Here is a 14,072-nt window from a genome sequence, read left to right as displayed (position 1 = left end):
AAGTATAGGGGGTGGTCAATCTAAGTCCATGGTGGTGAAACAATATGGGTAGAGATAGCGAAAATGGTGATGCACTTGAAGAATGTAACCAATGTTATTGAACTGTACATGTACAATTTGAATGGATATATGTTCTGCTATATAGATTTTCACCAAGATTAAAAAAAAAAAAACGAACTTCATACACAGCCCTGTGGCCTTGGCCTGCTTCTACTACTTAAGTAATCCCATTAACATTTGTTTAATTCTCCTTATTTCCGTTTACAGGATCTTACCTAGCCATATGGCATGCTGCCTGTGCCAGTTTAAAAGTACCATTGAAGTTGTCTGCAAGACAGTCAAGCTGCATTGTGACAGTGGATGTCTGATAAACAGCACACGTTGCAGTGAGTCCGAAATGCTTCATGATAAATTTTAGACTAGCAATGTAAATGCTTTATTTTTATTCCTTCATTCATTCAGAGTCCCAGTGTAACTAGCTGGAAGAACTACTCCGTTGCTGAAAGTCAGATTCTCAGTTTGGTCAGTCAGTTAATAATGCTACTGATCCACATGCATTAAGGAACAAGAGAAAGGAAAGCAAAGGGGACGGGAATGACCTTTGTGGGCCGCATGCTCTGTACCCTGCTCTGTGCTTGGGCGTTACCCCAAAATGGTAACTTATTCAGGTAGCGTATTGTGGCTTGTAAACTGATTTCATGTGGATTATGTCTCAAGTACGCCCTGCCTTAGGACACGTATAGATTCGTTTTTGTTTGTTTTCTTTCTGCGTTTGCAATTTCATAAAAGAGTACAAGCAATAATGCTTTATAAAAGTTGTATTTGAAGTCTCAGAGTTTCTGGTCCTATAACCAGAAGCTGCTACCCGGATCTCATAATGGATGAGAGGGCGCTTCCATTCTTAGACTGTCCAACTCTAAACTTGCTCTGAATCTCAAGCTTTTCTATTCCCAGGACAAAAAAGCAGGTGCTTTGAAGTGTTTTTTTTTTCTGTATATTAGTTTATCGGCACTAACTTCATGAGTTCCAAAATGTGATCACCTCCACATGAGAGAGCCCGAATATGGGCCGCTAACCGTGACCTGGAACAAATAATAAACAATAACACTTTGCTGTTATTGTTAGGTGCTGTTGAGTCAGTTCTGACTCATAGCAACTATACGTACAAGGGAACAAAACACTGCCCAGTCCTACACCATCCCCATAATCATTGCAGTGTCTGAGCCCCTTGTTGCATTCATTGTGTCAGTCCATCTCATTGAGGGTCTTCCTCTTTTTCCCTGACCCTCTACTTTACCAAGTATGATGTCTTTCTTCAGAGACTGGTCCCTGCTGGTAACATATCCAAAGTATATGAGATGAAGTCTCACAATTCTCCCTTCTAAGGATCATTCTGCCTATACTTCTTCCAAGACAGATTTGTTGGTTCTTCTGGCAGTCCATGGTATATTCAGTATTCTTCAGCGACACCATAATTCAAAGGTGTTGATTCCTCTTCAGTCTTCCTTATTCATTGTCCAGCTTTTGCATGCATATGAGCTGATTGAAAATACTGTGGCTTCGGTCAGGTGCACCTTAGTCCTCAAAGTGAAAGTTCGCTCTTGAACACTTCATAGAGGTCTTTTGCAGCAGATTTACCCAGTGAAATGCATCATTTGATTTCTTGACTGCTGCCTCCATGGGCATTGATTGTGGATCCAAGTAAAAAGAAGTCCTTGAAAATTTCAACCTTTTTTCCATTTATCATGATGTTGCTTATTGGTCCAGTTGTGAGAATTTTTGTTTTCTTATGTTGAGGTGTAATCCATACTGAAGGCTGTGGTCTTTGATCTTCATCAGTAAGTGCTTCAAATCCTCTTCACTTTAGTAAGCAAAGTTGTATCATCTCCACATCGAAGATTGTTAATGTCTTCCACGAATCCTGATGCTGTGTTCTTCTTCATATAGTTCAGCTTCTCTGATTATTTGCTCAGCATAGAGATCGAATAAGTATGGTGAAAGGATATAACCCTGACACACACCTTTCCTGATTTTAAACCATGCAGTATCCCTTTGTTCTATTCGAACAACTGCATCTTGGTCTATGTACAGTTTCTGCATGAACGTAATTAAGTGTTGTCACTTGGTCATACTGTGGTGTTGCTGTGATGCTGGAAGCCATGTCACCAGTCTTTCAAATACTAACAGGGTCACCTATTGTGGACAGGTTTCAGTAGAGCTTCCAGACCAAGACAAACTGGAAAGAAGGACCTGGTGATCTACTTCTGGAAAAACTGGCCAGTGAAAAACCTTATGAAGAGCAGCAAAACATTGTTTGTTATAGTGCTGAAAGATGAGCTCCTCAGGTTGGAAGGCATTCAAAATATGACTGGGGAAGAGCTGCCTCCTTAAAGTAGAGTCAACCTTAATCATATGAAGGGGATAAAGCTTTCGGGACCTTCATTTCCTGATGCGACACAACTCAAAATGAGAAAAAACAGCTGCAAGCACCCATTAATAATCTGAATGTGGAATGCACAAAGTATGAATCAAAGAAAATTGAAAGTCATCAAAAATGAAATGGAAGACTTAAAGATTGATATCGTAGGTATTGGTAACCTGAAGTGGACTGGTATTGGTCATTTTGAATTGGACAATCATATGGTCTACTATGCCAGGAATGACAAATTTAGAGGAACAGTGTCACATCCATCGTCAAAAAGAACATTTCAAGATGTATCCTGAAATACAACACTGTCAGTAATAGGATAATATCCATATGCCTACAAGGAATACCCGTTGATACAACTATTACTCAAATTTGCACACCAAGCACTAATGCCAAAGATGAAGATTTTCCCTAACTTCTGCAGTCTGAAATTGATCACACATAAAATCAGGTTGCATTGATAATTACTGGTGATTGGAATGTGAAAGTTGGAAACAAAGAAGAAGGATCAGTAATTGGAAAATATGGCCTTAGTGATAGAAACGACAGCAGACATCACATGGTAGAATTTCACAAGACCAACAACTTATTCATTGGAAATACCTTTTTTCAACAATGTAAATGGTGACTATACATGAGGACCTTGCCAGATGGAATACACAGGAATCAAATCAACTACACCTGTGGAAAGAGACCATGGAAAAGCTCAATATCAGCAGACAGTACAAGGCCAGGGGCCAACTGTGGAACAGACCATCAACTGCTTATACACAAGTCCAAGCTGAAGCTGAAGAAAGTTAAAACAAGTCTACGATAGCCAAAGTACAACTTTAATTATATTCCACCTGAATTTAGAGACCATCTCAAAAATAGTTTTGACGTATTGAACACTAATAACCGAAGACCAGACAAGTTGTGGGATGACATCAAGGACATCATACATGAAGAAATCTAAAAGATCATTAAAAAAACAGAAAAGAAAAAGGGCACTTTGCTGCTTAAATAAAAACAGTATTGCTTATTTCAAAACATTTCTATTATTGCCTTCCTTCCCAGAGGTGGGCAGAAGAGGCACTGTTAATCTTTTACAGATGAGGAAAAACAAGATTAGAGGTGTTCGTGCTATAGCCTGGTGGCCAGGTGTCCTGTCCCCAGTTCTGAGCTCTCCACAAGCCCATACTCCTCCTTTCCGTTGATCTCCTAGTCCTCGTTTGACTCTCGCTACCAACAGAAATACTTTTAATTCTTGTGGAAAAGAAACACAAGTGCACAATGGTACATTTGACCTTCATGCAGTCAGAAGCTTTGGGTGGTTCCTCAAGTAAAGTATTAGACATGAAATACAATGAAAGGAAAGTAGTCACCTGACAAAAGTTGCTTCTTCTCTTTTAGCATGTGGGACTTCATGTTACGTTTATCCAGAAATTGCTGTAATCCCATACATTTATTACACATTCTAGCTAGGCACGCAGAATGACATGGTGCCCGGCTAGCCTTACTGAACATTTTGATCAAAGATTCAATAGAACAATCCTGATAAAAAGGGGAAAAATGCAGAATTTCCAATTCTAATGGATGCCAGCCTTTCTGGAGCCGTTGAGGCCGGCTGAACCCCTGGAACTATTGCCCCCAGATTATCTTTAAACCTTAAACCAAAAAAATACCCTGAAGTCTTCTTGAAACCAAACCATGGTTTAGCCTAACTGGTAAAGAATATCTGCCTTGAGCATGTGCTCTTTTAAGAACTGTCTATATTTTTTTTTTCTTATATGGGATCAAATTGACAACAGCAACTTGGAAGATTAGATAGGAAATTTAGGAGGCAGTGCGTTTATGTTAGTGGGAGAGAAACAATTCAGGAAAGGAGGGTGACAATGGTTGCACAACTTGAAGAACGTAATCAGTGTCACTGAATTGCTCATGTAGAAATTGTTGAATTGGTGTTTGTTCTGCTGTGTGTATTCCCAACAACAACAACGACAAGATAAAATAAAGTTTTTAAGTGTCTTAGCAGACGCAAGGGGAGAAAAATTTCTTAACCTATTATACCCCAGATCTCTGCCCAGTTTCAGAAACGAACCAGGTGGACATAGTGGACACAGTCTGTACAGAGCCTTCTGTTAGGGGGACTAGGATATATGGCAGGAGGGACCCAGGGAAGGAGTTGGGCAGGTGGGTGGAGAAGGGCGTGTCCAGATGAGGAGCTGTGAGCAGTGGGATTTGGAGGCTCAACTTTAACACCTGCTCCCCTGCTCCCCTCAGAGGTCTGTCTTTCAAGGTAGTCACCTGTGATGCCAACAAGAATGTGAACACACGGAAAAGGTGGAGAGAGGAAGCTTTGCCCTCTCTCTCTGCGTCTGAGGCAGGACAGTTTGTGGCATATGAATGTGAGGAGAAATTACAGATGGATCTCCCTGAGTGGGTAGCCTTGTCTTCTACCCTTGGGTTTAATACGTGTGGGCAATTGACCTTTGGGGACCAAAAGAATATTCCTAAATATAACTGTTACAGGGAAAGGCTTCCCAGCTCGGGACTAAGACCTGCCTAGGCTCTTGCCGTCTTTTGACCAAGAATGACCAGGAGAGGCTCAGAGTTTCCACAGGAACAAAGGTTTATTAGGGACAGACAGAAAGTAAAAGCCTCGGGAAGGAGAGAGAGAGGGGTTTGCCCCTACGCTAGCCTCCAGTCTCTCAGTGAACAAAAGATTTTTTAGGGCTTATAATAGTTTTTAGATGGGAAAAAGGCATTATTTTTATTCATTTGATGGGAGGATATTTCTAAGGAGAAGGAGAGGGTTTATGAAAAACAAGTGCACACACAGTTAGAATTCAGTCAAGATGGATTTCCTTGCAGAGGTGGCTGGAACCAAGAAGGAGTCTGTCACAAGGCTGCCAGGGTGTTGAACAGGACTTATTCTGGGATGTTGTGCATGCGTGATGCCTCTGGATCTTGCTTTGAGCCCTTGCAGTGGGTCCCTGTTTATCTTTGTCTCATGTGGAAGGTCATTCATAGGCCACATTGATCTTTATTGTGCACACTCTGCACCTGGTGAGGCCTTGAAAAACAACTCAGAAGGATTATCGTTAATTTATAGCTGGTCAAGCACAAAGGGCCTTGAAAAGTAGCCCCTTAACTTGTCTACGCACTTAGTTTGTTAATCACAAGCAGTTTTCAGGTGCCAGCAGCAAAAGTTATACAGTGGTGTGCACATAGGTTTAGATTCAGAGACTGTTTAAGTATAGCTGGCCAAGCACACAGGACCTTGAAGTGTAGCCCTCCTTTAATTCAGCCAGCCCAATCTCTTCCGTGTCTCATAACATGTTGCTGTCGAGTCAATTCTAACTCGTAGTGACTCTATAGGACAGGGTAGAACTGCCCCACAGGGTTTTCAAGGCTGCAAATCTTTACAGAAGCAGGCTGCCACATCTTTCTGCCGTGGAGAGGCTGGTAGATTTGAACTGCCAACCTTTAGGTTAGCAGCTGAGCACTTAACTACTGTGTCACCAGAGCTCCATAATCTAAATATAGTTACTATGTTTCACACTATGGAATGTTCTCAGTAGGTTGCCAATTTTTGAAGAGAACCAGGGTGGACATAGTGGACATATTCATAGTGGAACATTGTTGTCCCTAGTCATAAACTTCAGTTCGGGTTTATTTTTCTCCTCTCTAAATGGCGCTCAAATCTTTGTTGACTTCTCATTTCTTTGACTGGGGTGTATGGCTATGAACTGACAAAAAGCTGTCCCATCCGTCTTTCATTATCAATCATAGTCTTTCTGTTTTGGCAGGTGAAGAAGCATCTCTGGGGCCCGCAGAAGGAACATTTATGAAGGCATTACAAGCCCGGAAGAAGAACACCAGCACTGAGCTCACTATTGAGCCAGAAGCTGCATCCTCAGACAGAAGTAGTGTCAACTTGTCAACTGTCCTGAATGAGCCTCTAGGCTTTAATGATGAAAGTGATGTTATTAGCGCACTAAATTACGTATTGCCTTATTTCTCGGAGGGAAATCTAGAACACATAGAATTGACGTTATTACCATTGATTAAACTGCTTTTTTCCAAGGTACAAGATAGAGAAAAGGCCCTGAGTGATTTACAGAAGAACACAGGGAATCCCCCTCTTAAGCCTGAAAACAACAATGCAACTTACAGAAGTAAATTGAGGAAGCTCTATTTTCTGGAGAATTTGTTAGATGCAGAAATTCAAGAAAAAAATGATGAGGTTAAAAAGAAGGAAAAAACTGCCATGCTTACGTATCCCAATTTTTTAGGTACCAAATTTAAACGCCAAATCTTTCAAAAGGAATTGGAAACTGCTCAACCCCAGGAAAACCACCTGGCAAAGATCCAGAGAACAGGTGTTGGGAAAAGGCTGCAAAAGGTGAACAGAGTCCTCAAGAGGCCAAGGGGCATAAAGAAAAGGCACTTCAAAGGAATGGAAGATCTGAGCATCAAGAGGAAACAAGGGGCCAAGCCATTTATGGAGAACACGACCAAAGCAAGAAGGCCCCTAAGGCCACTCTCAAAGAAGGTGGACCGACTTCTCAAGGTGCGGAGGCAAAGGAAGTTAGGGGGAATCTCCTTCAACACGGAGCCTTCATCCAGCAAGGAACGTAAGGCAGCAGTCTCTTCTTCCCTGAAACAATACTCCATGGGCAGGCCTTCTACCTCTCCTTCAAAAGCCCCACCTGAGGTTAGAATCCTTTCAAAAGACTTGTCCTACACCTTTTTTGTCTTAGAAGAGGCAAATGCTAGAGTTAAAAATATAAAAGATACTCCTAAATCAGTATCACATTCCAGAAAAAATTACATCTACCATAAATCTCGCTCTCGTTTGGTTCACAGGAGACCAAAGACCAAAACGAGTCGAAGGTTCAGAAAGGTCCGTAAACTGATGCTTAGAAATAGACCTCCTTCCTCTGCAGTGAGGAGCCTCATAAATTCCCCTCCACGAGAGGCATTTTCATCTTCAGGAGAACTGAGTTCTCCAGAAAATCCTTTTCAAGAATGGTTTCCTTTTTCAGGGCCATCTGCAAAAAACATTACTGTACACAATGCTACTATGCTAGGTGAGACTACCCCTGAAATCACTGCCCATAAGGATCCTTCCACTGCAGATTCTGCTGTGACTGCAGACAACTTCATGGCACCTGTTAAACAAACAAATGAAACACAATGGGAATACCAGAACATGGGCCCTGACTTACCCTCCAAGCCCCATGGCTCCTCTCTCCCATTGCTCTCATCCCCAGGGGATCAATTTGAAACTCAGCTAAACCAGCAGCTACGGTCCCTCATCCCCAACAACGATGTGAGAAGGCTCATTGCTCATGTTATGCGGACACTGAAACTGGACTGCTCAGAGCCCCAGGTACAACTGGCCTGTGCCAAGCTCCTCTCCAGAACAGGCCTCCTAATGAAGCTTCTCAGTGAGCACCAAGAAGTCAAGGTGTCCAAGGCAGACTGGGATACAGACCAATGGAAAACTGAGAACTACATCAACGAGAGCACAGAAGTCCAGAGTGAGCAAAAAGAGCAAGAGTTAAGTGAGGTGAGGAAACTCCAGAAACATGAGGCTCAGACTTTTCCATCAGAGTTCAGGACGTGCCTTTAGAGTATCAAAGCTCCTACTCTGTATCTCATCTTGGCCAAGTAATTTGGGCCAAGAAAATCATCTCCCACTTTGTTCATTTAGACAATGGTGCCACTATTCCTAGTGTAGAGGAGAAGACTTAACAGACAAATTGTACAAGAAGACTGCCTAATAGTAAGATTATTCGTTTTGGTATGTTCTTTATGAACCTATAAGCTAGATTCACCTGGAAGAATTGAGTTTTGAAACTGAATGGTTAGCTTTTATCCTTTTCATGTCTTTGTTCTACAAAAAAAAAAAAAAAAAATTTGTTTCTTCCTATTTTTTAGCTCACAAAAGAAGTTCCAGGATATGGATATAACCACAAACTCATCTTGGCGATATCTGTGACTGTGGTTGTAATGATTTTAATTTTCTGCCTCATTAAGGTAAGGACAACAATTATTTCAAGTTTTCAGAATAATATTTTGTCTTTGTAATAGATTCAAAAGCCACAAACTGAAAATTAAAGCCACTTTCCCACCTGCTACTACTTGATATTCCTCTTCAGTCACTAGGGCTGGGATGTGCTTGGTTCTTTTATTACAAACTGTATTCCAGGGATTTTGAAAGGAACCCTACTCCCAGGAGATCTTGGTGGAGTTGAAACCAAGATAGCAAGCCATTAGACTATTTTGAGAAGCTAAATTTAAGAAGGCCAGAGTTGACATGATTGCAAAATTTCTTCAACCCAAAACTGTGGCAGTGATTTGATGTAGACACCAGTCACTTTCATTCTATCCCTGATTTCTTTCCCTGTTGGTTGAAATGATGAGGAAAAGAAAATGTCCACTCTTAGGGAGTGATCAATCAACCTGGGGAGAAAGGACACACCAAAAGGATAAAAGTATTATCTTGTAGATTCCTTAGATTTACTCAGCATCTTTTTTTTCTCCAGTGAGTAAACTAAAAAAAAAAAAACCCTCACCATTGAGTAGATTCCGAATCATAGAGACCATATAGGCATTGTCTAAATAGACTCAGTTAAAATATTGCAGTAAGAAGTTTGGTTCTGCTTGCTTTTTGTTCAATTATGTAATGGTTTATTAATTTCCTGAACACACAACTACTAGCAAATTTAACAAGCTGACAACCCTACTCTGCCAATTCACCCTAATTTCCCTATTCACCTTTTCTACTGTTCAGAGCAGTCTTACATTCCAGCCCCTTACCCTAACATTTGCCCTCTCCAGAGAAGTTAAAACTGTGGCAAACAGTTTTTAAAAAGATGGCCACTCAGGAGGGAAGGTTTAAGATCAACACATAATGGAGCAGAGCAGAGATATATAAAGACCAGATGGCCTCCTGATCTATCTGAAGGAAAATAGGTCTATCAGCAGGAGGGTTGGTCAGTTCCTTGTAGAAAAGGCAAAGAACAGGTCAACCTGGGCAGTGCCCGTCCTAATATCGCACAAAAGTAGGGATGGAGCCCGGGGCAGCAGATGTGAAGTGTCAGGGCCACCAGCAGGGCTGTCCCTGAAGAGGAGATGGGTGGATGAGGCTCCCTCAGATCTTTCCATGAAACCCTGGATTCAGCTGATTCCTTACGTTCTATTCTGTTCTCGGGAAGTAGCCTTCTGATTGTGCTTTAGTGCACACACAGGCCTGTCTCCTCAGAGACACAGCTCCGTCATCCCGTAGGCACAGAAGTCCTGTCTGTGGAACAGATGTATTTCTCATTGTCAAGCCATAATTTGGCATTCTGACTTTTGGTCAGTCCTGAAATATTGATAAGGTGAGACTGCCCCCAAAAGGAAGAAGCTGATTCTCTCTTACTGGCAATAGAGTCTGATTTCTAAGCCTGGGAGGCTGAGGACCAGCATGGAGTCAGTTTGCCAAGACACCTGGAAAGACAGTCATTGGCCATTGCCCAGACAGTTCCCTCTGCTTCTCCGAGCAGCATGTGGGTGTTTCCTTTTTAGGCATTTCTATAAATCCTGTGCTGCTTTTAATTCCTATGTTCAGTTTAGCCTTACATTTGTATTCATTTCTGTGTTCTCCTTGTATCCTCTCCCCCACTTAGATCATAAGATTTATGAGGACTAAAACCATGCAGTGTTTTACAAATAGTAGAAAATAAAGCTGCTCAAGGGAAGAAAGATAAGGCGTTATAACAATTCTACAATGAGAAATAATACAACCTAATATTTATTTTGAAGTAGCAGACAGAGCCCAGTAATAGACAGACCTATGTATTCTTAACACTTTCGAAATGTCAACTGTTAAAGTTCCAGTCACTGGGGGGAAGTGGGTACATGGTAGTAGAACAGTGGCCTAACTATTGGGGGGAGGGGGGATAACGGCAGATCCATATTTCTCACCTTAAACAAACATATTTCAGTAAATGTAAAAAGAGAAACCATAAAAGTATTAGAAGGAAATAGAAGCCATATTTTTATTGTCTTGTGGTGGGAAAGAGCTTTCTAAGCCTGTTACCACAGGCAGAAAGCTTTGATACATTTGACTACCATTAGCAAATTTAGGGAGTCCCGGGGTGGTGCTGGACTAGTAACCGAAAGGTTGGCAGGTCACTCCCACCCAGGGGTGCCTTGGTAGTAAGGCCTGATGATCTGCTTCTCAAAGATCACAGCCTTGAAAACCCTATGGAGCAGTTCTGTTCTGCACACATGGAGTCGTCATGAGTGGGAATCAACTTGAAGGAACCTAACAACAAAACAGCAAATTTAGCATTGATTTAAATCCCAAGCATTGGACAGCGTATATTGTCTGACACAGAACTCTTGGAGAAAGACGTTATGACAGAGGAAGGAGATCAAATTAAGGCCCCAGGGCAAAACCAAAAGCAGAACTGATAATCCCCTGACTACAAAGCCTTTTCTTTTTTGCCTCCTGAAAGAGAAAAACAAGTGCCAGCTATTTGAAGCCTAGGGATACAATGGAAAGAGTTGAAAGGATTGATATGTTGAATATAAGAAGAGCTTTTATAAATAAACAAGACAAAGACAAAGAATCCAGTGGAAAAGGGGGCAAGGGCTAGGAAGAGTAGGAGGTGTTTGCACTCTTGGAATCACATCTGTCACCCTGTCCTCATGGCATATGGGGTGTGGGTCTTGTTAGGGAGGCCTTTGCCACCTCACGGTATAAAGACAGTCTCCTGTATTTTCTTCTATTACTGTTATAAGATTGTGATATATGTTATATGTTTTAGTCCATGTGGAATTTATTTTCTTTGTTTGGTTTTGGGATAGCTGACTTCAGAATCTTTTCCCCCTATCTGAATATCCAGTTGTTTTATAATCTCCTAGTGAATGGTTCCTTCTTTCCATGCTGATCTAAAATACTGCCTTTGTCTGGACTCTGTGCTGTCCCACTGATTGACTTCTGTTTTCCTCTACCGGTATCTCCTACTTAATTCCAGTTGCTGTACAACATAATTTGATATTTGGTAGGGCAAGCTCCTGCTCTTTCATCTTCTTTTTCATCCTTTTCAAGCTGTTGGATATTTTCTCTACCAAATGTCAACTGGTCAGTTTCGTAAAAAAAAAAAAAAAAGAAAAGCTATGTTGGCATTGGAATGGAATTGCATTGAATCTGTAGATTAATTTGAGGAGAACTGGCATCTTTACATGTTGAGACTTCCTTTCTAAGAACGTGGTATCTCATTCCACATAATCAGTTCTCCTCAATGTCCTTCAGAAGAATTTTAGTGTTTTCTTCACAGAGGTCTTCCACAACGTTCGTTTATTCCTAGGTACTTTATACATTTTTATTGCTATTGTGAGTGAAATCCTTCTTCCATTACATTTTCTAATTGGGTATTGGTGGTACATAGGAAAACTGTTGAGGTTTGTGTGATTTTGTATCTAGCCACCTCACTAAATCCTAATATTACCTGTACCCATGGCTATTGAGTGGATTCCGACTCATAGTGACCCTACAGTACACAGTAGAACTGCTCCATGGGGTTTCCAAGGCTATAAATCTTTGTCGAAGTTTACTGCCACATCTTTCTCCCGTGGAGTGGCTGCTGGGTTTGAACCATCAACCTTTGATTTAGCAGCCAAGCACTTAAGCACTGTACCATCGGGGCTCCTTCTGAATTCTCATATTACTTTCAAAAATTTTTAGGTGATCTCTTGTGCTTTTTAGGTTGTCCATCTGTTATGGATTGAATCGTGTCCCCCCAAAATGTGTATCAATGTGGCTAGGCCATGATTCCCAGTACTGTGTGATTGCCCACCATTTTGTCACCTGATGTGATTTTCCTATGTGTTGTAAAACCTACCTCTGTGATGTTAATGAGGTGGGAATAGAGGCAGTTATGTTAATGAAGAAGGACTCAAATCTACAAGATTCGATTGTATCTTAAGTCAGTCTCTTTTGACATATGAAAGAGAGAAGTGAACAGATAGACAGGGGAACCTCATACCACCAAGAAACAAAAGCCAGAAGAACAGCACATCCTTTGGACCCAGGGACCCTGGACTGAGAAGTTCCTAGACCGGGGAACATTGAGGACAAGGACCTTCTCTCAGAGCTGACAGAGAGAGAAAGACTTGCCCTGGAGCTGGCACCCTGAATTCGGACTTCTAGCCTCCTAGAATGTGAGATAATAAAATTCTCTTTGTTAAAACCATCCATTTGTGGTGTTTCTCTTACAGTGGCACTAGATAACTGAGACACCATTATTTCACATGCAAGTAATGATGGTTTTGTCTCTATCTTTCCAATACTTACATCCCATTTATTTTTCTTATTGCCTTGATTAGTACCTTCAAGCAATGTTGAATAGTAGCAGTGGTAACAGGCATCCTTATTCCTAACTTTAAAGCAATGCTCTTGTCTAAGTTTATGGTACATACTTTTATTAAGTTAAAGATATTTCCTTCCTTTCCTACTTTTACAAGTTTTTATTAGGAATTATTTGTTGAGTGTTACCTAAAATCGTCTATAAAATACATTAAAAATGTATGCTAGATCCTAAACCGGGTACTGTGGAAGAGTACTGAGGGGTAAGTGAGGGTAGAATCCTTCTGCTCAAAAAGATCATCATCTAGCACTGGAGATGAGGCTTCAAATCAATAAAAGGAACGAATAAAGGTTTGAAGATACTGGTCATTGTGGTGGGTAACCAGGATCATGCTTTCTTCCAAAACAGATTTATGCTCATCGAGCAACATCAGAGGAAGACAAGGAAGGATCCTCACGGTAAATATTAGTCCAGCAATTTTGTTTCAGTGTTTATTGTGGTTCAAATAGCTATAACAAAACATTCATAGACTGACAATTTTTAGAAGAGAATTGTAGAACTAGGAGAGAACGTAGAGGGCCTCTATTTCACTCCCCTCAGTGTTCAGTGAGGAAACTACCAAAGGCAGGAAGAACATACTCACCTTAATACTTTGGCTCCAGCGAAATTAGCTCCCAGGCCAAGCTGGGCTTGATGGGACTAGCACAGAGGCACCTGCTGTTGCCAGTCCTTTCAGGGGAAGAGCTAGGCTATACCTGTTTCTTCCTGCAGTTGGTGGGCATAAAGCTGGGCCAGAGGCCTTCCCAGGAGGCTCTACGAAAAGGGTAGGGAAGGCCAAATGGTCTCGGGTAAGAAGACTGTTCTCATTCAAGGCTGATGGAAGGTAGAATATACATGTTTTTCCTCTAAAGTGGCAGGAAAACGTCACTTCTCATCCTGACAGTTGTTAAGCCCCCACTCTGTATTCCCCTTATCCAAACCTCATAAAATTTTAACTCTGAAGAGTTTTAGACAGTAGCTTGTCTCAGAGAGGGAGAAAGGGAAAATATTTTCCTCCATGGTCTCACCACTAGGGGGTATCAGAAAGAGGATGACTCCTTCCCATGTGGGTACTTCTCCACTGATGACATTGTGCTTGGACTGTGAGCTACACTTTATGTCCTGACTCAGTCCATGCAAACTTCATAGACGTGGCTGCTGATAGAGGCATAAATAGTTTCTAAGCACACTTGGGGTCCCTGGGTGGTGCATAGGGCTAACACGCTCAGTTCCTACCTGAAAGATTGGAGGTTTGA

The 14,072-nt window shown here is 41.5% G+C and overlaps 1 protein-coding gene and 1 long non-coding RNA gene across 2 annotated transcripts in view; one reads left to right on the top strand and one right to left on the bottom strand.

The window, feature by feature from the left end:
- Positions 1 to 14,072, top strand: part of LOC126063114 (leucine-rich repeat-containing protein 37A2-like) — a 309,607-nt gene that overhangs the window by 172,994 nt on the left and 122,541 nt on the right. The window lies entirely within an intron of this gene.
- LOC126063117 (uncharacterized) overlaps positions 1,542 to 14,072 on the bottom strand; it is a 203,606-nt gene continuing 191,075 nt past the window's right edge. The window contains exon 8 of the long non-coding RNA XR_007514213.1: positions 1,542 to 1,574. This is a non-coding gene — a long non-coding RNA (uncharacterized LOC126063117). The remainder of the gene's footprint in view (positions 1,575 to 14,072) is intronic.

This window comes from Elephas maximus, chromosome 19 (genome assembly GCF_024166365.1).
Source record: "Elephas maximus indicus isolate mEleMax1 chromosome 19, mEleMax1 primary haplotype, whole genome shotgun sequence".
Classification (NCBI taxonomy): Eukaryota; Metazoa; Chordata; class Mammalia; order Proboscidea; family Elephantidae; genus Elephas; species Elephas maximus.
The sequence above is the reverse complement of the archived record's forward strand: the minus strand, read 5'-3'. Positions and strand labels throughout refer to the sequence as shown.